This window comes from Apis cerana, linkage group LG6, assembly GCF_029169275.1.
Source record: "Apis cerana isolate GH-2021 linkage group LG6, AcerK_1.0, whole genome shotgun sequence".
Classification (NCBI taxonomy): domain Eukaryota; kingdom Metazoa; phylum Arthropoda; class Insecta; order Hymenoptera; family Apidae; genus Apis; species Apis cerana.
The window spans coordinates 7,661,395-7,685,843 of NC_083857.1; the positions used below are offsets into that span (position 1 = coordinate 7,661,395).

The following is a 24,449-nucleotide window of genomic DNA, read 5'->3' on the forward strand; positions in this document are numbered from 1 at the left end:
CTTAATTATCGAATTAAACATTTGAATGCTAGTTAAATTGGAATCACAATGTCGACGTACACTTCGTATCAATTATCGACTCAGACAAGTTGACTGAATAATGTATACAGTATCGATCGTTAACTCTACTTATTCAATAATGTTCTTCCATTTTGTAAATATGTGTGATGCCTGGTTCAAAATGGCAATATAAAGTTAATATATATATAATGCCACATGTACTACTATTAATATGGAATAATTGATAAAATATTTGTCAGGATAAATTTATAATTTGTATAATTTTTAACAGACAATGTGAAAATTGTATTCTATTTATAAAACTGGTCAAAAAATTTTACTTTATAAATCCAATATCTTAATTTATAATTAACTTAAAAATCTTAAAACGATGATGAAACTTTTTGACAAAAAATATAAAGGATTAAAAGTCAGAAAATTATAAAAAAAAAATATAAAAAATTCATATCCTTTTAGAATATCGTTTTATTTTCACTCGAATATCGATGAAACACTTTAGTAATTGATATCACTAAAATAGTTTCAAGAGAGCGACACGATTAAAGATCGTAAAATCACGAAGAATGTTTCGAAGCCAAAAATACAATGAATTTCTATCCTTCAAAAGCTCGAATCTTTTATTTTCGTCCAGGACAGTGTCCCGTTGACCTCCATTTCGCATTTGGAATTCCAAATTATCCCTTAATGCCCGAATGAACTTTCCTCAGGGTGAAACGTTATGTTATATTACATTATATTACGACATAAATTTCTCAAGATTGCAGGAGCTCGCCAAACATCTTTAACCCTTACTTCAGCTTCTCGTATTTTGTCCAATTACATTGTATATGTATAACTGCAATTTATTAGGCCGTAGGACGCGTAGTTGCCGAAGAGGGTAGACAGGAAAAGAAGATCGATGAGTTTCTCCGACAAAATTGGATTTTTTTTTTCTTTTTTTTTTTTTTCGTTGCCAGAATAGAAACACGACATCGTTTATTTCGAGACAATGAAGGTGGCAGCACTGTCACGTTCGCGAAAAACAGAAACGCGACTATTGAGACTAACCGTATTAATCGATCGTTTGAACGGAAAAAAAATAATTCTGTTTTTTCGTAGAAATTATTGTGGAAAAGTTATCGAAAGGGAATAATTGTTACGTGTGTGTGATTTTTTTTTTAGTGAAAAGATTGTTATATTTGACATATCGATTTCTTTCTTTCTGTGATTCTTTTTTAGAATTTTAGGTTAGAATTTTTTGAACGACTTTCAATCTTTGAATATTGTTTGTTGAAAGTGTAATACATAATTATATTAATTAATTTTGTACTGTTATTATATTATACATTGAATAAAACAATATTGTGCAAAAATTTTCATAATAATATATGTACGAATTAATTTGATTCGTTTATTGCTTGAACATCTCTATACATATTAATTGTAAGTAGAATAAGATTAAATTATAAATTATGAATAATGAATTATTTCATAAATAATAGTGTTTCATACATAAATTATTTGTTTTACATGTATTAGATAAAAACGATTATACAATTGAATTATACAATTGAATAATGAACCATAAATTATACTGTAATTCAGATATTATAGAACATAAATGATAAATTTTTTTAAAAGTGGTAAAATATGAATCAATTTAAAAATAAAGAGAGATAATGCAATGAAATAACCTCTTTACTATATATTTATCTTGATACCATTTTATAGTATTTTTAAAGTTTTGAATAAAACTTTAACACGTACTACTTATAAATCCTATTTAGATATTTTAAACATATTTAGTTTGTAACAGCATTTCAATACAACAATTATTATAAAAACATTTTTATACATAGATTTAAATTATTGTTTAATTGATATTAAATTCTCTTGACGATCAATGCATTATAATATTTGATTCAATAATTAATTTAAATTGCACAAATGTAGATATATGAAATATATAAAAATGCTATTCTATATTCATAATTACTTTTACAATATATAGCGTGATTTATATCTTAATATATGTTTTAATAAATAATTCAAAATGATTATTTCACAATTCAAAACTCAAAATTGCTAAAAAATAATAAATATAAAAAATCAATCAAGAAACATGAACTTTAAAATTTTTTTTTAATTATATATTTCCCAATATTGCACAAATTGCATAAGATTTCGTTTTAAGATTTGATTTATATTCTGGAAAATTATTTATTCATAAATTTCGATCGATGAATAAAATTTTGTCAACGAACATAAAATTGAATATAACAATGATAAAATAATTTAAACGAAAATACTATTTAATTATATTTTCCACGAGAAATACGAATTTAATTCTCGCTTTAAAATTAATGGTTTTTACTTACGACACGTAATACCTTTTGAAAAATGATGTTACACGATTCACGCGTAATTACTTCAACTTTAACAATTTTTCAAGCTTTACATAAAGTGTAAACGATTTTCACGAAAGTCGTGTCGAAAAGAGTGAAAGCAACATTCTTAAAAAAAAAAAGAATAACGCTTTGAAAATCATTTTTGAATTGAAAATATTTTTTTCTTTCCTTTGTTTGCCTTAATCCCACTTATCACTTTGAAAAAAAGTTTTAATAAAAAAAATACCACATTTAAAGCCGTTTTCAGAAGATTAAAGTAAAAATCTTTTCAGGATAAAGTCGTGGGTTCTATCACAATAATTATCACGCTATCGTTCCTAAGATCGTTGAATCCGATTTTTCTTAAGAATATTTTAATATACGAAAATGATATTTCATTTCTTAATTTTAAAAAGTCTTAGGGAAAAAAATATTTTGAGATAAGAAACATAATATTTGAAAATTATAATGAAAATTCTTGAAAATTTTTAAGAAGGAAAAATATACTTATGTTAATATTATTTTTTTTTTCAATTCTTTTTGAAGTATTCTTTTAAAACAAAATATTTTTTAAAAGAATAATGAAGACACATTAAAAATAAATTTTTTAAAGAAAAAAATATAACAGTTTTATATGCTATTTAATTAGTCTCTCGGGGAATACTGATACACGTGCACATGTATAAGTTACGTTTAACCTCTTGAGCGATATGATATACATATTGTTCATTTATTATAACAATGGCACAAAATTTCAGTTTTTGATTTATTATTATTATTATAATACAATAAAATTGTTACCCTTGTTCTATTTTTTTATTATTATATTTATTTCTAATTTTGATACAAGATTCTTATATGATCTTATATCAACATTATAATTTTTTATTCATATCACTGTTTCGCTGCAGCCAATTAAATTCCAATATTTCTAAAAAATTCATCCTTCAATCTCTCAAAGAAATGTATCTCATTACCAATCACGTATCGCAAAAAAAAGAAAACATCGATCACAATTATAATTCTATATAAAATGATGGCAAAAATAACAATTCTTCAAGAAAGAAGAACAAAATAAGAATAATCTCTCTCGCACAATTTTCCACGCAAGAACATGCCTCCTCTTTATACGTTCGTATCCAAACAAAAAAAAAAAAAAAACTCGTGGAACAACGCGTGACACGTACACCGCATCGATTCCCTTCCCGTTTTTCCCGCTCTCCTCGAGAACAAAGTTCCCAGATGTTTGCGAAACGCAAACGGAACCCGAACAGAGGGGAGGCCTCGAATGTCGGCCGCCTTTATTTATTAAAGCGCAATCAGGTACGCATCGTGGCACTGAATTTCAATCAGACGCCGGTGTCCCCGTTGGCCGTCACTCGATTGTGGATCGATATATCTGTTTATCGGAATCCTGTGGCCACTCAATATGGATCGGGATATTTTATCGCGTTAAATTGGCCAACGACCGGTCGATAATAGGTCGGAAAATTTCAATAAAGTCGCTTAATTATCGACCGAAGCAATCAGGTAATTAACGGCCACGATACGGTGAACCGTGGAATGAAACGATGGACAGTTACACGTGGTCGGGGATAAAAGAAACTCTCTTGAAACATTGAATGAAATTTTGGTAATTGGTCGTGAATTTGATTATGAAACTCGAATTTCTTTATTTGCCAGGATTGATTGTAGGATAAATAGTAGTAGTTGTTGTTGTTGGCATTTCGTTGTTTCTCGATTGAAAAAGAAACGATACCTTCGATTTGAATTACAATGATTATTATAAGTTAGCTTTGTATTAACAAAAAGAGAAGATGTATACGTAGAGTGAACTGTGCAATGAAATGATAGATAGTTACATGTGGCTAGAGATCAAAGAATTTTTGAAATGAAATTTTGGTAATTAATGATGAATTTGAATTATGAAACGTTTAAATTTTTTTAATATTAAGATTGATCGTGTGATAAATAATAATTAGTTTGTGACTTGGACATCTTTTCAATTTTCACTCTTCTTAACTTCTTGGTATTGTATGGTATATACATTCAAAACAATATATTCCTGATAGCCCAGTTTGTTATTCAAACTTCAATTGACGTATGAAGTAAATTTCGATAAACTAATTTCACAACGTCAGATACATATTACGCAAGATATTAGTTGAACTCGATAGTTTATCGAACAAAAAAGAGATTCAAAGTTTAAATTAAACAAGATAAATGTAACAGAAAATTATATCACTGTATTTATCATTTAAAAACTAAAATAATACTTTCATATAAAAATCTGATGCTATAAACCATTATAAAGAAGAAAAAACACTTTATCAGAGAATAATTAAAAACAATTCCATCCCTTTACAAAAAATAATCTCTCGTTTTAATTTTATTTTCCTTCCTTCTTCCCCCATAAAAAAAATACCTCCTCTCCCAAGTATCTCTTGTATATCCATCGATTTACATTAAACCCTTCAATCAAGAGCAAAATTTCACCGAGATTTATCGAGAAATCCAATTTACATACACTATCTCGTTTACTTTATCCAATCTCTTCAAGATAGCCAGTGAATTTAAATCCAAGTTGTCGAAGAAACACCGAAGGACATCATCCTCGATCGTTCACCCTTCACGATGAAACAAGCCAGTAACATTCCCCCTCTCTCTTTCTCTCTCTCTCTTTTCTCATAAAATCGAGAAAATGTGCGCTCGGTCGAGACGAAATATCCCAGCGAGGTTCCTTTCATTTTTTTTTTCCCCTCCCCGTAGAAAACGAGAAAATTTCGCACGCATCAGATAACACAACCGAACCGAGTACGCACGATTTATCGTTGAGAGGATAAGACGGGATATGAAATTATCTAGCTTTGTTACCCTGGCCTGCCATAGATCACCGGCATAGAGAGAGAAAGAAAGAGAGAGAGATTACGAGAGTCATACGTAATCTTCTCGACGGTTTGTAGAATTTGCACGAGCACGAGATACATTGTAATTCTTTATTTGATGGGATATAAAATATGAAGTTTATAGGGAGTCGAGAAAATATTACTGTTATATCCTATGTTCTTTGTTTTATTATTATCGTTATGTTTCTAAACGATATGTTAAAACGTAGGATTTATTTTAAAGATTGAGACAAGATAAATTTTAATATATATTGTAATGTAACAATGAGAGTAATTAATTGTATCTTAAAGAAATAATAATTTTACAGTACAGATCTAGTCTTAATGAATTTGTATTTAAGATTTGTATTCAATGAGCAAAAAAGAAAACCGTACATCAAAATACAATATCTAACTTAATCTAACCAACAATATATTCACTGTTTTTTCGCATCTCAATACAATCGATGAAAATGGCACCATTAAACCCTCAAAAATCCTCCTTTTTAATCCCACGACTAGAACAACAATTTCCCTTCCCTTGCATTTATACAATTGATTAAAATAATATCCTTTTGGAGAACGATTCGATTCCAGTTGTGTATTCAATAATTCATACGGTATTATTCGTAGCTCGCAAATATCATTCGGCGACGATGAGAATCGAAAATGGCTGAAGCGGTTAGAACCTCTGTCGGTTTCTAAAAATAAACGGAATCCATGATGCATTTTCACGACGATCCATCTTCGGGCCGTGATACATCGAATGTGCAAAGTGGCCGCCGTATCGGATATCGTTTCCGGTGTGCATTCCGAGTTCCCGCCTGGCTAGCTTCTTCACGGAATATCCCTTTCACTCTCGCCGATAAGGCTCGGTGATACGTTGTTCGTGGAACGAGGAACGACGACGGGGGGACACACATAAAGCGCATAAAGAAAGGAAATAGGGGTTGGTTCGTGGAATATCGGGGTCGATTCGAGCGGTAATGATGGTGAGGTATAGTGCTATAGGGATTTTTTTTTTTAATACTAGAAACTGTTCAAATGATTCACGTTTCACGTTTTCTGAAAAGTAAATAAACTGTGCGGCGTTATATGTGTATACATATGTGTAAGTTTTTTTGAGGAAATTAATTTTAAGTTTTATAGAGGTGAAAGATTGTACTTTACTTTTTAATCGTGTTCGTGTAACGATATCGTTAAGCATTAGAATGATGAAGACGATATTAGAATGATGTTTTAGAATATTAGAGAGAAATAATGTATTGACTCGAAGAAATAAAATATTAACAAATTTCGTGCGAAAAATATAAATATCGTAAATTTTAAAAAGATTTTCGGATAATTTATTATTATTATTAATTTTTTAAATTGAAATTGAACAAGTAGAAATAATAAAGCGAAACATGTTACCTCTCGTTGCACGCGTAACGTATAAAATTAATAATGATAAATAATAATGATTAATAAACATTCTGAATGGATAAAGATTCTTAATCTTCGTTTAGACTTTTGGATAGAAATTTTTTTAATCTAATTCTCGTTTAAATCGCGATTAATCAGGTATGAAAATTTACGCGGTACATATTTCCTGATTATCCTGATCCAAGATTATACAGGAAGTGCCAAAGCTTATCCAAGGTTTCAACCTCTCTATCATGAAATGTTACATGCGATCCCGTGCGCAGTTAGCATTAATCTGCCCCGCTATTGGATGCTTTAATTTAAGGCCCTTCTTCCCTTTATACGGCAAAGGCCGCTATAATTTCATTCCATATTGGAAATTTCCATCCAAGTGCAATCTCCCTTTCCAAAAATGAATTCCATTTTATCGAATATTTCTCAAATTTCGATACAATTGGTCGAAACGTTATTAAAAAATTTTCACGATCACGCAACGCAACGTGTAGGATTCGTAAAATGGAATAAAAGTAAAAAAAAAAAAAAGGAAAAATATTTCATCCACAAATTTTATCAGAAACGAAACGAGCAAACGTTCGCCTGTCTGGAAAATCTTATTATACGCGATCGTGTCGAACGCATCTGACGTTTTCGACGAATAAGAAGAGATATAATGTACGAGTGGAAGGATCGTTTTGCCTGCCTCAATTGGGTTTCTCTTCTCAGTTCGCAATGCGGACAGCTGTCTCGTTATGTATACGGAAATCTGATCGGATGCTGATGCAATTTACGTTCTTATGGATTTTTATCTCCATGAGGTAATTGATAAAACGTTTGGTGTATGCATGGAGTTGGGTGCATTCACCTTTACGATTTTTTTTTAATTTATCATTTAGAGACAGTTTATCAATAATGATTACAATAGCATATTTTAAAGTACAAGTAAAATATTTTATTTTAATCAAATGGTCGATCGAACGAGCTGAACTCTCGACTAATAAATTATAATTCATCTTAATCTACACTTCATATCGCACGTAAAACCGAATCGAATCCATCTGTTTGTGCATCATAAATTCATTTTCCTATATTCATGCTTCCTAGCCTCGATAACAACTATTATTTCGCACGAATCGGTCGATATTTCGATGAATTCCACCAACAACATTTCAATAAATCCCCAATTTTCTTGAAAAATAACTTTACGATAAAATCCACTTCATCGATAGATAATAAAACTCATTAAAAGAAAAGGAAAAAGAAAAAAAAAAATAAATGAGTAAAAAAACGACGCGACATATAATAAACTTTCAATTTCCAACTACGTTAAATTTCCTCTCCTCTCTTCATCTCCGGATAAAACTTCTTAAAAAAGAAAAAATAATAAAAAATAAAAGAAAAGAAAAACGAACGAAAAAATTTCGAGACACGATAGAATTTAATTCTTTCTTTCTCTCAACGTATACGTATTTTTTCCCGAATCTCCAGCAAAATTCTGAACCAAAGTTTATTATTACCTCCCCTGAACAAGCAGACGGGAAAGAAAGTGTACCAGGTATGGTAGAGATTGAAAAGTCCCTTTTCATTCTTCTCTCTCTCTCTCTCTCTCTCTCTCTTCCCCTTTCTCTTTCTTCGACAGAAAGACGCCGATAGAAACGAGAGCCGAATTCAAATTTCAGCGGACTTCAGATATTGGGTTGAGTCGAGGTAGGATCGATTAATGGATTATCCGCGTTTCTTCCTTCTTCCTCTCCATTATGGAGATTAATCTTCGTTTAATACCGCCGTGCCGACTTCATGAATCAGCGCCGCGAAACCCATGCACCTTGGTCGCGACTTTCTTTTCCGTGGAAAACAAGCGGCTTCCATCCTCTGGATCTCCGCCACGAAACCAACTCCTCGACCTCCCTCGCTCGATCGATCACTCGAGACCACGTCAACCTTTCAACGATCCATGTCGCATAAGCGCCAACCACAACACGGAACGCTTCCAAGTTCAATGTTCAAGTTCACGTCCCAGTGTTTGGAATCAAATCGAAACGGACCCTTCGAGTGATTTTGGTGGTTCCAGTCGAATCTGCGTGTTGTTTGGGAGAATTATGGAAGAATTGATCGATCTTGAGGTTATTTTCTCGTGAGAAGATAATTATATTTGAATATACATTTGAAAGATTTGCACTTGAAGAACGTTATATGAACGTTATATGTTCTATTTTTGAGAGATTTTAATTATTGATCGAGTAATAATGTAAAAATGGATACACTAGGTTCATATTCTGTTATAGAGAGAAAGTGACGGTATTTTAAGAATCTTTAAGAATTTTCTTCTGATAAATTTAATTGTGGAGAACAGTAAAAAGAATTCCATCAAATGTTTCGATTAATTAATTATTGCTTTAAAATTATTCGAAATTGAATTTTGATTCCAGGATATATCCAATTTTTGTTAATGAAAAAAAAAAAAAGGGAAAGAACACCTCTCTGTTTTGAATAAACAGAGGAGATGAATAAAAGAGAGAACGCTTCGTGGCGCGAATACATTTTGTCGACGTGAAATACAATCAGGACATTTCCGTTACGTATTGCACAGAATGTCGAAAATCTCAAGCTCCGGAAGAGCGCTCCAGGAAATTCAATTTCATTTAGCTTAATTTCGTTCGTCACGAGAGGAGGTGGTCAAGTTAACGCAAAACGGACCGGAAATAATAGAAAGACGTGCTTCCGCTTTTTTTCGAGACAAAGGTGCGAAGAAAAACGCGAGAATTTTATTGAATAACATCTGCATTACGATTTGAAATTATTGCTTCTTTATTCGATCTAGAAATTTGAATTTTTACGCAAGAGAATTTTTAAACTTGGTATTGGAAACTGTAGTTGATCGTATCTTGAAAAAAAGTTATTATTTAATTAGCTAATAAAATTTCAACGAATAATAATATTTTAGAATTACAGCATATAACATATTCTTTATCTTTAATTTAAGAAGTTATTTAACTCATAAAAACTTTTTGAAATCAAATATATTATGTAATAATTCTTTTTCCTAGGAAGGATATTTTATTATAACGAACATCATCGAGTCAAAGTTCTTGTGTCAATCATTTTTTTAAAAATTAAACAATAAAATTTCAACGATGAAAATATATATGAATTTTATCAACAACTTTGCATTTTCTGCAACATCTATTTACATGTTAGAATACAACTGTACAACACCGTGCAATATTGGACTTTGCTACGTCTTTGAGTCAAGTCTTTCGAGTACTATCTATTCAAGAAAAGTCGAGAAGCAAAATTACCATTGCATTACGAAGGCCTCTTTTAACTTTTTCAAGGGAGACGATATTTTCTCTCTGATAGAGAAACGACGATTCTCATCCGCCCCGATATGAGAAGCTTTGAAATATTATTTCATCGAGGGACATTAGCCGACTGAATAAAGGAGAGGAGCCGGCATTTAAACCCGATATGAAAAGTTATACTGATAAAAGAAACTTCCTTGTCAACGTAGCATTGTAATCTCGATTCACTCGAGCTTCTTCTATCAGAAGCTTATATCGAAAGCACGATATTACGATAGTACTACGACTTCTATACTCGCGCCATTTTTTATAACGATATATAAATATCTACTTTTGCCCATTCTGAGTTCGATAAACGTGAATCCAATACAGGAGAGAATGATTCTTGAAATATTGTTGAATAATTAATACCATAGATAAACTATCGCGAAGAACGTTTTTATTCATCGAATTCGAACACGTGTATGTACACGTACTTCAGTTTCTGAAGTTATATTCAATTGATAATAAACTTAATTTAAAATCCATTGTAAAAGTAATACAAAAATTAATCAATAAAAAGTAAATCAGGAAAATTATTAAATATACGCGAAATTTGAATTTAATATCTTGGAGAGGTAAGCAGCAGTACTTGCGCGGGGCAATAAAATATTTAAAAACGCGGAAAATTTACATAACAGGGGGCGAGTTAACGAAGCAGCAATTTTAAAGTACAATTTCAACCATTTCGTTTCTCGAAAATTCATTCAACAGTATCAATACTGCTTATGCATGTGCATATTCCACTTCCTCTCGATAGTTCCTTCCTTTCTTCCATCCATTTTTAATAATGACAATTACCATAAAAAAAGACTTACCTTTTATTTAAAAAAGTAAAATAATTCTTTTCCAAAAAAAAAAAAAATTAAACGATCAATCTAAATTTGGATAATCAATTATATTGAAAATTTCGTCCGATAGAACGCAGAAATAATTCCAACCACATACAAGTCTGAATATTACACGAAAATCTCCAGAGGCGAATATTATCTATCTAAAATTTCTCCTCCCCGATTACTTCATATTTCCAATTCGAATATTATTCGAAACTAACCGAAAAATTGTTAACTATCTACTAAAAAAAAAAAAAAAAACGACCGAAAGTTGTCTGTGACGGAAAGAAATCAGAAGATGGCGGGGAGAGGAAAAAGGGAGGGAGAAAAAAAATCAGAACGAAAACACGAGACGAGGAAACAATGGAATTCGCGATCACGAGCACGCTTGCTCGGCTTTGATCTCGCGGGGATACTATCGTGCACCCATTGTCTGAAGGAAAAACAACAGGGGAACGGGGGGAGGAGGGAAGAGTTGGATGACTGATGCGGGGAAGAATCGAGAAACGGGAAAGGGCGGCGCTGATAGACCCCTTTTTTTCGTCGAAACGCGAAACCGTGGCCAGCTTAATAACCGAGGGAACCGAGAGGGAGGGGTATTGTGTTTCTGGAAACCAGCGTGGACCTGGAAATTGCGCGCGAGACGTCTCGTTTTTTAATTCCGTTTCCAAAGGGGGATGGGTATGGTGTGCAGTGTTCGAGGAAGATGGAGGGAAAACGAGGAGGTGTAGACGGTTTGGGAGAAGAATTGAGGGGATAAGCGTAGGAGAATCGAGAGAATTATGCAGAAATTATTGCGTTTATGATATATATGCGGGTAGGTGAGCGAAATGGTTGGTAAATTTTTTCTGGAGAGACGAATGTGATGGTAATTGAATGGATTTTTATCTAATGAAAAAATGTGGGATTGTTTAATTATGGGTTGCATAATTAAAAGGAAAGAAAGAAAAAGATGAAAAATTAATATATTAATTAGTTAATTTGAATAGCGAAATAATTGAACAGTCAAATTAGTTGTAGAAATAGTAGGAAAATTTGATGCAGCTATGGAAGAGTAATTCCAAACTTTTGACGTTAAGAGATTTTTTTAAATTAAATTACTTTCATATTGAAGCAGAGGAAAATGAAATTGTATTAATTAGAGTGGGGAATGAGTGGAAGATCCTGAAAATATGCAACTAAGTGTCGATTTAGCTTTATACTCCTGCTCTGCCGAGGACTGCATAAACTTACAAAGTTTCCTTTTAATAATATCTTAACTGTAATGTATCTCTAACTACCAAAGTTTTTTCTTGATATAGACTTAATGTAGACTTGCCAAAGCGGAATTAACGCTCGAGTTTAGTATAATCTTGATTTAATAAACTTTGATCATCAGGATTATTCATTGTCTTAATTCAAATTTCTTTTTATCGAACTCATTTTTAGCTGTCAACGAAAATACATTTGAAAGAAATCAAATATATCCTTTAAAATTTGATATGATTACTTACAAAGAATAATTTATAATTTCCTTTTCTTTCTTGTAAAAGATATGCATACACTTTAGAAAATAATTTTCAATATATTCAGATTAAGTAAGAATAGTCTATTATTCTAATTTCTTACATTGAACCTATATTTATATTATTCGACAAACAAATTGATCAATTAAATTTTCCTTACAAACTAATCTTTTATACTTATTCAGACATCGTTTAATACGTCATCTCACATACGTACAATAATATCTTCCTTTACTTAAATTAAACAAATTTATGCAAAATGGATTCCAAGTTTTTACATTAGAATCAGGATTCTTTCAAGTTTAATTGAAAAACTTTCACCACATCTTTCCTATCATCTGGTAATCAGAAACTGGATCGTCGATTCTACTCGATTCCAATCGAAAAAACAAGAGTTAACGCGAGAATCTCGCGTGTAAGATTACGACTCGGCTAACGAGTTTTCGATCGGGGATCGAAGAAATCGAGAAAAATGGAGAGAGCAGGATTCGAGGATGCACGGCCAACAGAAAACCAGTGTACAGCGATTGCGCTGCACGATGCTTTCGATCTTCTTCGATCCCAAAGCGAGCGGAAACTTCGACTTCGAAGTTTTCAAAATGCTTCGGGTTTTCCTATAAAGAAGACGATGACAGAGAGAGAGTGCATTGCGCCCAACGACACACATCCTCGCTGTAAATGTCGCATGTTGCAGAGACGTGGATAGAGGCGATTCTGACGGGCGGAAGGAAATACGTGAGAAACGTGAAAGACTCGTGTGTCGTTTATTTTAAAAGCGTCGTTCTTTCTGGAGACGTAAGGGAGTAAAAATATTCGATGTCAAGAATTTTTGATTTTCATTCTTAAACCATCGAGAAAAATTTCTGAAAATTATTACAAAGAGGTTTCAAATTTTATTGTAATATCGATAATGTCATATCATTTTGAAATTAAACGCGAAAGAAATTACTTTTTTCATTCGATTTTAAACTCTCCGAGTAATTTTTATTCTTAAACTTTAAAGATCTTTGAATAAATGTCATATTTTTTTTCATTTATATTATTTCGCGATGGTTTAGAAAAAAACGTGATCAAGCGTGGAGTGTTATAACGAATGAATGAAATTTAAGAGATATCTCTCCAATTAAAGAACAACTGCACAATTGTATCTCTACACATTACTCAAATTACCGGTAATTGTTCGCCTTATGTTTCCAACTAATGTTTCCAGAAAATAATATTATGCAATGACATGCAACGCGATCGTTAATCTTTCGGTATCTTTACACCTCTGTAACATCTGAATGAGATAACATAAATACAATATATTATCTTGAAATACGAGAGAGCTAATGATTGCGCTCAACATTATTAATTATATTAATTACTCATCGAAATAATTTTCTCTTAAAATCAAAATTCAAATTCATTTATTTAACGTTCCTCTCCTTCTTTTTACTTTAATTTTTTATCGATCGAATAAATGAAAATAATTTAAAAATTACATCTCAAAATATTACTCTCTCTCTCTAAATTTGCAAATTTATAAAATATTCATTCGATCTACAAATATTTTAAAAGACAATTATTATTATTCCATACATCCGATATTTTGCAATACCTCGTAAAATGCCTTCTTTGAATGTCAGGTCATTCGTTAAGAAGTAGACAACAACATAATTATCTCTGTCAGAAATCAATTCTTTCCATGCGAAACTGTTTCCCAATCGTTCCAAGAATTGCGAAATAATAATAAACTACGGATCTGTCCGTGTTTATATCCACAGAACGTCGAAGTAGATCGAAGAGAGTCACGACCAAGTTTCGAGACGGATATTGTTTCGAGTAATTCAAGCGTGTACACACCACGACTCGAGAACGAACGTGTCCTCCCGTGTTCGATTCGTGAGATAAATCCAGATATCAAGCTCATCTCTGTGGGATAAGTGCTCCCTCGACGAGTTTCGCTACCTTCACTTTATGAACCAATAAAACCGGTCCTGCCATTTCGTAAAGTAAATTCGGTAAGTCAAGTTTCTCATCTCGATCTCTCCTTCGAATCATCCTTCGAAATGATTCTGAACGAGTATAAGGAACGGACAATATTTTTATATTATTTTTATATTTGATTCTGATTTAGAGTGTACTCCTTTTCGAAAAATGGAAAGAACTGGCTGTCCTGGAAATTCGTTCCTTCGTTTCTTGATCTCTATTTGAAAGTTTTGAAAGTTCGGATGAGAGAAATGTACGTAAACGTGAAGTTGGATGAAGTCGAACGAAAGTGAAGTTAACTACTTTATTTAGCTATTTTATAAATTGTCGTTCTTTCTATCGTTCTATCAACGAATCAAGAGTTTGACAAACGTATGCAACAATCAAGAAATATAGGAAAATAAAGGTTGTGAAAGCGAATTCGAACTTTCATTTTTAGAATATCAAAAAAAAAAAAAAAAAAATTGATTGACAGCACAGACAATCTCACGATATCGCGACAAATAATACATTACGATATTCGATAAGTCTGACAAGCTGTCTATTTGCAAATCGTTAAAGAGAAATTCTCGATTCGTACATGCATGAAAACGTGAAAGAAAAAAATATCGTAAAAAGATCTCGACCGAATTAAGAGAAGGTGTAAAAATAGAACGAATTCATCCCTTAAGATCGAGAGAAGGGTACAACAAGGGGAGAGAAGCGAAAAAAAAAAGAAAAGAAAAGAAAAAAAAGAAGTCAACGACTCGTGGACGGTGCATCGTATCGATTGCAAATATTTAAAGTACGAGGTCAGAGACAAGAGAGTGCTCGAGCATTCTCTGTCTCGGAGAATAAGTAAATAATGAAGGAGCGGATGAGGGTGAAGCAGTATGTGTACGCCACGCGTCGCATGGGATTCGTCAAATCGCTTTAGCACTGGTGGCATAGCTGTGAAACGGGGTTGTTGCCTTCCTAGAGGCCTTTATCTTCGCTGCTAACACCCTCCCAAACGCTCGATATTCAAATTTCCACGCTATCCACTCGAGGATCAACTACGGAGGACACACTTGGTAAATCCATTTTTGTTGATTTTTTCTTCTTCTTCTATTTGCATCGTTCAATGGCAGAAATAGAGTTGACAGTGACGATATATTTTTATATTATTTAGTAGTCAAAATATATAATGTTCCAAGCTTTATATATTTGATAATCCATTTCTATTTCGGTATTTCTGATTTTTTTAAAGCATTTATAGCGGTCAATACTGATAAATCCATTTTAATTAATTTTCTGATATTTTTGTAACGATTAAAATAGAAGAATGTGCGTTCATATTTCAAAGAATATTTGAAGAGATGAAGAGAGGTTATAAAATATAACCATTTTAATCATATCATATAAATTAGGAATAATTTATCGAGTTCAGTTTTTAATGTAATTTTATCAATCTCATCGTGTCAGATATATAATAATTCGCATTACCTATTTTTTACGTTTATAAACAAATTTTTATATTTTAGATTCACGTATTATTCGCGAACAAAAGCAAAATGGACGCGAAGAAATAATTCTTGTGACAGGACACGTAATCTGAACATTGTAAATCAAAGTGCTATTATTACATATTTAGCCAACGTAGTAATGTTAAAGCACATGAATCCTGGCACGAAATATAGTATCAAGTCCATTGATATTATCCACGTGCACGCAAGTAACAAGCCTCAAATAAGTTTGCACGTATACATGCATACTTTACTTCTCTAGATAAATCAATGCAGACTTATAAAGATATATCCTTTTCTCTTGCATAGCAATAAAAAAGCTACAATCCATCTTTTCATCCTAACATTTAATATCGATTTACAACAATAATTTCAATTTTAAAATTATTTGAACATGAATATTGTAAAATTATCACGATTATAGCGAATCAATTTTTCATCGAACAAGATTAAAGGATATGTTTTATTTGAATACAAAATCAATGAGATCTCACAGTTAAATCATACTTGATCGATGCAATAATTTTATCTATTGTCACATTTCCCTATGATGCAATTATAATTTGTCGGCTAATTTTAATGATTAATGCATATTTATCAATTTCATGTAATTTTTACGACGACAAGCTTCATTTTTTTAAACGATATTTGAACGAAGAAAATTTTGCGATAGTCACACATTCGTTCCAGCAAATAACACTCGACTCGAATTATTTAATCCCCTGTTTTCAGAATATATTTCGCATTTGTGGATATCGCAAAACGTTTTAACTCCACAATTGGACAAAATACACTCTCTTACGTTAGATTGACACAAATTATCCCCGAACCGAACTATCGATGCGTTAATGCTCAACTTACACAACTTCCTCCAGCTTTAAACGATAATTAATACCTGCCAATATTGGTAATAACCTGAACCTCGGTCGAGTTGGCAATAAGGGATCGAGGGGGAACAGGAATTGGAACGTGGCCATGTCTCAAGGCGAGAGCTCGTCGATTATCTCTCCCGAATTTTCTCTCTCGACAAAAAAAAAGGATAGAATCTCGAAGAGGAAATTTTTCAATTTTTTTTTTTGTAATTTTACGATTCTGGAATCGTGTGTCGCAGAGCTTGCGTTCGATTTAATTCAATTGATTTACGGATCGACGTTGGTCCACGTAACGAGTACAAATTTATAAAAATTATCTCGATGAGAAAAATGTAAGTGAAATATAAGCTCATCGATGACTCTTATATTTACCGCAACGAAATTACAACAAAATATCAATTCGAAAAATAAACTCACCAATAGGATTATATCGATAAACGATATAACAATGATTTTTTTTCCATATCAATAACTGAAAATTTTGAGCAAATTTTTATTGCGACGATATCTTTTTGTTCCACGTGTTTTCTCTCCTTTTCCAATCTCCGCTCTCGAGAATCACTTCGAGCAATCTTGCCTCGCAGCACGATACACATTCTCAGAATTGCTCTTCAATTGCTTTTCCTACACTCTTTCAACAAACACTCGAATCTCTATCGCGAATTCGTTGCTCATGACTTATAATATAGTAAATATTCGATTCCACAGATCGAAACGAAAGAAGGATCTGCGTAATGGAATTTACGTTTTGCTTTCGTGAAACAAGTGACGGCCAATTTACTCAACGACTGTTCTCGACTGTGATCGAGCCGTGTCCACGACCAATCCTGGCAATTTTACGCATGGAATTCGGTTAGTGTGCGCCACCGTTCCGACAGAATGCCTCGCTTCCGATTCGCAGACACGTCCACCATTTTACCACCATGATTCCGTAAAGCTAAATTAGACTGTCGAGGATGGAGAGGAAATCGAGATTTTGATGTATTTGATCTCTTTGTATAACGAGAGATCGTGATGTGAAGGTTAATTTTTTTTTATTTTTACCGATTCATGAACAATTGTAAATTGTTTGATCTTTAAACGATTAAAGATGTCAAAAGTGTTCAACGATAATTCCAATGGTGTTATAAATTTGAAAACAATTTTTAAATGATCGATAGATAAATCTTGCATAGTATCTATATATTTAATTTTGATAAATTTTTGAATAATTAAAAATATATTCTATACTGCTGTAGGAATAATTTTCTTATCGAAATTTTCTTTTTACCATATTGAAATATTTTTCTTGTCTCATTATCTACGATATTTAAAAGCATTGAGTAGTCCAGTATTATTACTATTATTTCATTAGTGTCTTTGTTCAAATTATTACATTTAAATTTTACGATGGATTAATTACGATGCAAGATATGCGCCAGTCCAAAGTTCATTTTAAACGGAATAATAAAACGATTAGGGGAATCATTAACAGAAACAGATTTAAAAGTGCACGATCATGTTCCAGGAAACAGATGGTAAGCGGAAGGCGACGTCAACAAGTGTCTTGGCACGTTTGAGCGGTTTTTCAAAGCGGCTCTTCTTCCTGGCGAAGCTCGTAAAGACGCTCTAGCGGCCAGGAAATTGTGCCGCGTGTCTGCCAAAAGTTTCATTTCACGACCGAGCATTCGAGCTCGTCCTTCAAATAAATCACGGAAAGATTTCTTGCTTTATAGCATAGTCTTTGTTACTATAGCTTGCTTCATAATCGCGCTATAAAGTGCATAAAAATGTTGGTTTCCAAAGAGGAAAATATATCAATCAACTTTGTTCAAACAGAATATAGAAATACTTAAATGTTTAACATTGGAAACATACAAAATATATAAGGCAAAATTCGAAAATGTACACAAAAGTTACGAAACTTGTATAGCAAGCAGCTATATATTTTTAAAACTTATAAATGTAATAATAATTAATATTTTAAATGATTCAGTAAAATATTATTCGGTAAAAGAAAAATAAAAGTCACGTGTGGTAATTTAAAATATCATGTGAGTAAAATGAAAAGAAGTTAAGTAACTTAAAGATATCCTTGTTCATCCCTCGTTGTATTATTGTTCCTTGTTTTCAAGGGACTTTCACAATATCCTTCTCTGGTTTATTGTGAGAATGAAAGTTTCATGTTTATGACAAGTGTTAGGGATGTTAAATAAGGGTGTTTGAACTAAGTGGTTGAAGTTGGGATGAATCAAGCTTTCGCTTTAAAGGAAACCAAACGATTCTTGACAGTGTTTCCAGAGTTCATTGAATCGAATGAGAAAGATAGGGGAGGAAAAATATAAACATAAGAATCAACTTTTGAGAATCATATTTTAGAGATGTTTTAAGAAAAAATTTTTCGTGAATTGTTTACGAGAATTTAAAAATATATAATCTAATTTTCTAATTTCACTTATTTATTTCAGAATCGATGGCATTTGTTATCGCAAAATATTAATATTATTAATACTTTATTTTATATATGCATAAAATTATTTGTGATCAACGAGATAAATCATAAAATATTACACCACCGCACAATGGAACGTGTAAATACAATTTCTCTGTTCCATATATTAATTACATAAAATATTACGATATCTACTTAATTTTTCGTTTTAATCAATTTATCTTTCGAATTATTTAACGTTTAATTGCAGTTATTTAAAATATTTTTCTGTTTATCCTTATCAGCTTGAAAACATCAATGAATTGTCTCGATCATCGAAAATTAAACTTCTTCGCAAAAATTTCGCACTTAAAAAGATCTTTCTTATTCTTTTAAAACGAAACAGAAGATATTCATCTCTTGGAAAAAGTGAGACTTGTACAAAGGAATTATCATCATCAAAGGATGACGAGAGTCCCTTTGAACAAATGGAATTCTCGCGACAGTTTCATGCAACTCAGATATTTAGACGCTAAATAACCACCAAACCTCTGTAACAGATCCCGTAACCTGCCACAGAAATATTTTATTATCAAGAATCTATTTCCTTAATATCCTCTCAAAAACAACCGAATAACGAATAAACAAAATGAAATCATCGATCCGTACAAACTCGAGGGGAGAACGAGAAGAAAAAAAATTCGTTCCTCGACCATAATCAATACATTGTCCAAGAAGGAAAAGAAGACATCGATACAAATTACTCATTGTATTCGAAAACAATGATCCCACCATCGCAAATGTTATTTCAATTCTATTTCCGCGACGACTATGAAAAAGTATGAAAAAGTCGAACTAACTACAATACCATATCTCTTTTTTACATTTTATCCAGATCCATTCCACAATTTCATAAAATGAATTTCTTTTTTTCTTTTTTTTTCTATAACTTTTACACGCAAATAGAAAATAAATAAAACAGATTTCGACGTGGAAACGTAACCTACCTAGCCTCGTTGATCCTCGAGAACGAGGGCATTCGGTTATACGAAGCATAGATGATAATACTACACCATGAAAACTGTTCGAGATCGAACGAAGAAGACTGTCGTTGAAGGACTTAGTCTAGTGCTACCTTACCTTGGTAATGGCACGGAAGCGAGCGTGGCTTCCGTTCTGAACGACGAAGTCTTAACTGCAGATTAAACCAGGTACAACCATTGTGAAGGGTCCGCTCGAGGACCCGTGTCGCGCACTATATATCTAGATACGTTTGTAGGCCGTTTAACGTCCTCTATTTTCCCTCTCTCCGCGTGGATTCTTATCTTCTTTCTTTTCTTCCTCTTCTTCTTCTTCTTCTTCTTTTTCTTCTTCTTCTTTTTCGTTGTCGTGGCTTTATATATTTCTTTCTCTCCCTCTATTTCTTTTAAATTTATATTCTTAACCTGGAGGTAGAATTCGAAGAATGATTAAAGAGAAAAAACGGTATCTCGCTCGTGTCGTGTTAAAGAACGGTATACATATATATATATATAATTGAACTAGGCGTAATAGTAAATCCGAAAGTGATACGAATAATATAGAATATTAATTGACAGCATTCGTTTTGGTCGTTCCTCGTATCCTCCCTCTTATTCGTCCACGTCTTCTCGCATCTCTCTCCGTGCAGATAAGCTTAATAATTCTTATCAGACGTGTGAACTTCTTGAACGAGCAGATAAAACAATAGATCCGAATAATATTCTTTCTTTCTCTCTCTTTCTCTCTCCAAAGACATATATTTTAGTAGATCCTCTTCTTAATAATTAATCACATCATATATTAATATATTTCTATGTATATACATATATATATATATATTTTTATTTTATTTTATTTAATCTCGCTATATTGATTTCATCGACAAGCCTCTCTAAGCGTTCTCTAATTATCATCTATTCCGTCGTTTCTTTCAATCGATATGTCAACCTGTTCCCATTCGTTCGGTTTAATTATTCGTCCCTGTTTCTTCTCCTCTCTCTCTCTCTTTCTCTCGGCCCGCCTCTTGATTCGCTCTTCGCCAATTTAAGACACTTCTTCTTCGTCGTATACGTCACTAAGTCGACCTCTGAAAACGGAATTTTGCGCGGTGATGCACGACTACCCGCCACGGGGAGCGCGCAAGAAACGACAAACACGTGTGCCGCGATCGTGCGATATCCTTCCTTCTCCTTCCATCGCTTTTTGCCCCCCTCCCCCCTGATACACGCTGCTCGTTGAAAATTTATACGCTGCTCTTGGAGCCGCTTGCTTGAGATTAAAGGTTTTCGACAAAAAAAAAAAAATTCGAGGATTATTCATCCGTCAGCAGAACCTAGCTTTTCTAATCCTAACCTCATTTAGTCTGATTTAATTTGATCTAGCGTAACGAAGTCTATCCCGAGATTAACCCGACGACAATTTTTTCAATTTTTTCTGGTAATAGGAAAATCAATTCCTTCGATTAAATCTATTTTAACGAAGTTTAATCTAGTTTAAGTTAAATATAATACAAAAACATGATTCTTCAATTTCGTTTAATTTTAAATTCGTTAATAAGTTATATCATATGGATGGAATAATCTAAATAATTTTCGAAATATTAATTATTAATTATTTCACTTTAATACTGTATTGCACAATATTGTACAGCATTATATATTACTTTTACCAATACAAATATCGTATACACCCAAATGTTTGAGTCAGATATGAATATATTTTCATTTACAATCCCATTTTTGCGATATGTAAGAGATTTCCAATTTATTATTCTTAAAAACTAAAAAAATTTTTTAAATATTATTTTATCTGATCAATTTTAGCAACAAGATTGCATCAAGATTTCAAATTATTCTAATTTAATAAATTCTAAAAATATGAGAAATGACGACGAGTCGGTTTGAGACATTCTTTTTTTGTTTTTTTTTTTTAAATATTCCCCTCTCTGATCTTCATTCGAGACGAACTTTCTTTTGTTCCTCGACCCCGAATCAAGTGCACCATTAATTTAAAAAATATTGAATTACTTCGCGCGTTGATTCCATGTTCCACGTATCCTATCGATCCATTCCACAAGAGGTTATCGCTTTAAACGAGGGCACGAAAGTTCGCAGCTCGATACCTGTTTTCGAATGCGAGGATGTCTCTCTCTCTTTATCAGAAATATCAGCCTTTACATGAAATATCAGCTGGACATCGAAAATAATTTAAACAATTTTGGAGACTCGTCCATGCATTCGCTCTTCTATGATACCCACTGGATAATAATTTCGAATGCAATAAGGTTTAAAATAGATGCATCTATTGTTGGATGTAATTGTGATAGAACGATGGATAGAAAGCTTTTTTTTTTTTAAGAAAAAAATTAAGGTCACTTTGGCATGTAATTGTAGAGAAATTGACACGAACTATCCCCTTTAAAAACGTGAAACCTTGTTCCACACAGACAGGAAGCGAAACACCAGGAATATATTTTACGCTTCGTGGAGATTATGGGGTGTGATAATAACTTTTGCATGTGATCGTTTATCGTTGAAGTGGTGTTATACAAAGTTGTGCTGTTTATCGATTTTCTTCGCAGATAACATTTTGTCATTTATGTTAGCATTTCTCTCTCTTTCTCTCTCTTTTTTCGTATCGAAAATAAAAATCAGAAGGTGTTCGATGATTTATCGACAAAGAATTTTAAATCTGTTAATAAAAACGAGAAATTGAGAGATGTTATAGTTACGAGGGCGAGCCATTTATGAATCCTTCTTTTTAGTCTATTTCTAAAACAATTTCCAATTTAACCTCTACCGCCAATACAAACAATTTAAACAAACCAGTGAAACCAATTTTTCTCCTTTCGCAAATGGAAAAGGCCACAAAAGGCAAAGCACAATTGAAAAAAAGAAAAAAGAAATCTCTTTCCGCTCGATTCTTTTCTCCAATTCCTATGAAATACTATTTTCTAAAAATGAAAATCTCTTCAGAAATTTTTAGTCACGTTACGCAATTTACTTAGACACGCGTGGATAAAGCAAGATAAAGAATCGTGTCCTCAATGAAAAGACACTTTTTTCTTTGAATTAATAAATCGAGTTACGATTAATAGGATCATCATTGAATATTGCGAATACGAATGGTATGTTAGATGATGAGAGAAAGAGAGTTGTAGATTTGTGGATATCATTAATTATTTCGAAACAATTATTATTTTTGTATACATACAAAGTTACAGTATTTATTACGTGAATATAATTAAATGATCTATAATTAAAAGATCGATTCGAATTGGTCAAAATCAATCTGTATTTATACGAGATGTATAATTATTTTTCCGTTTTATCAAAATAAAAAAATGAACTTGTACATTTTTAATAATTGCAAGAATAAGAAACTATTAACATTGTTGCATCTATAATTGTGCAAGAGAATTAATAATTGATATTAAAAATTTATGAATTATCTATCTAGTGAAATTACTTTTAGTAATCTCAACGATAATTCTGCAAAAGTAACATCATTAACTATCATCGGTATATTAAATAAATTCTCTCGCATAACGAGTTTAATAAAGAAATCATTTTAACAAATTGTAATGTTAATAATCAGTGCGAGAGTGAGTTACTCCCAAACGTTCTTTTTTTCAAAATGTAAAAAATCTCTGATCACTCCACCAATGATACAATTTATCAATATTATTAAATTTCTACGTGCGAGAACCTTTAAACATCAAAATAACGATTCGAATAATCAAAGCGACACACGTTTTAATTCGCGTACGAATATCACTTTATCGAAACTCTCGAAAAGTGGCAATCAAGCAACAACAAGCTAATGACAGACGCGATATAATTTACGCGCCACGATTTCAACGAGTTAACCGGATAAATGCGGAGCCACGAAATTCGAGATTAAAGCACGGCGGCCCTTTTGAAATGAAAATTTCACGAAAATTTATAGCGGTTGGCCCGATCGATCGTGTCGATTGGAACGAATGAGAAAGAAAGAGAAAGAGAAAGAGAGAGAGAGAGAGAGAGAGAGAGAGAGAGAGAGAGAGAGAGAAGAAAGGCAAAGAAAAATAGGGAGTTTTCAAACGTTCCATAGAACACACACACCTGCGTGCTTTCTCTTCAACTCGTCGGGCTAACATGCTATTGACCCGCTAAACCAATTTCCGGGGCGCAATTGCGGAAGATTTTTATTACAGGGGACGTAATCGTTGAACGAATTTGATCGTCCCCACCCTCCACTTGTGCCTGCATGCACTCGTGACGGGAAAGATGAAACGGACAGAGGATTATTTCGAGAGATTAAAAAATTGCACCGAATTTCCGTTCGCCATTCATCGTGGC

At 32.5% G+C, this 24,449-nt stretch overlaps 1 protein-coding gene across 6 annotated transcripts in view; it reads right to left on the reverse strand.

Annotated features, from left to right (window-relative positions):
* The window catches only part of LOC108001507 (uncharacterized), a 189,693-nt gene that overhangs the window by 160,579 nt on the left and 4,665 nt on the right, over positions 1 to 24,449 (reverse strand). For 2 of the 6 annotated variants that reach the window (XM_028668338.2, XM_028668345.2), the window contains exon 1: positions 20,230 to 23,305. The gene's annotated coding sequence lies outside the window, so the exon portion shown is untranslated. Of the gene's footprint in view, positions 1 to 20,229; positions 23,307 to 24,449 lie in introns of those variants that run through there. The other 4 variants (XM_062076192.1, XM_062076193.1, XM_028668350.2 and 1 more) reach the window with 4 other exon arrangements.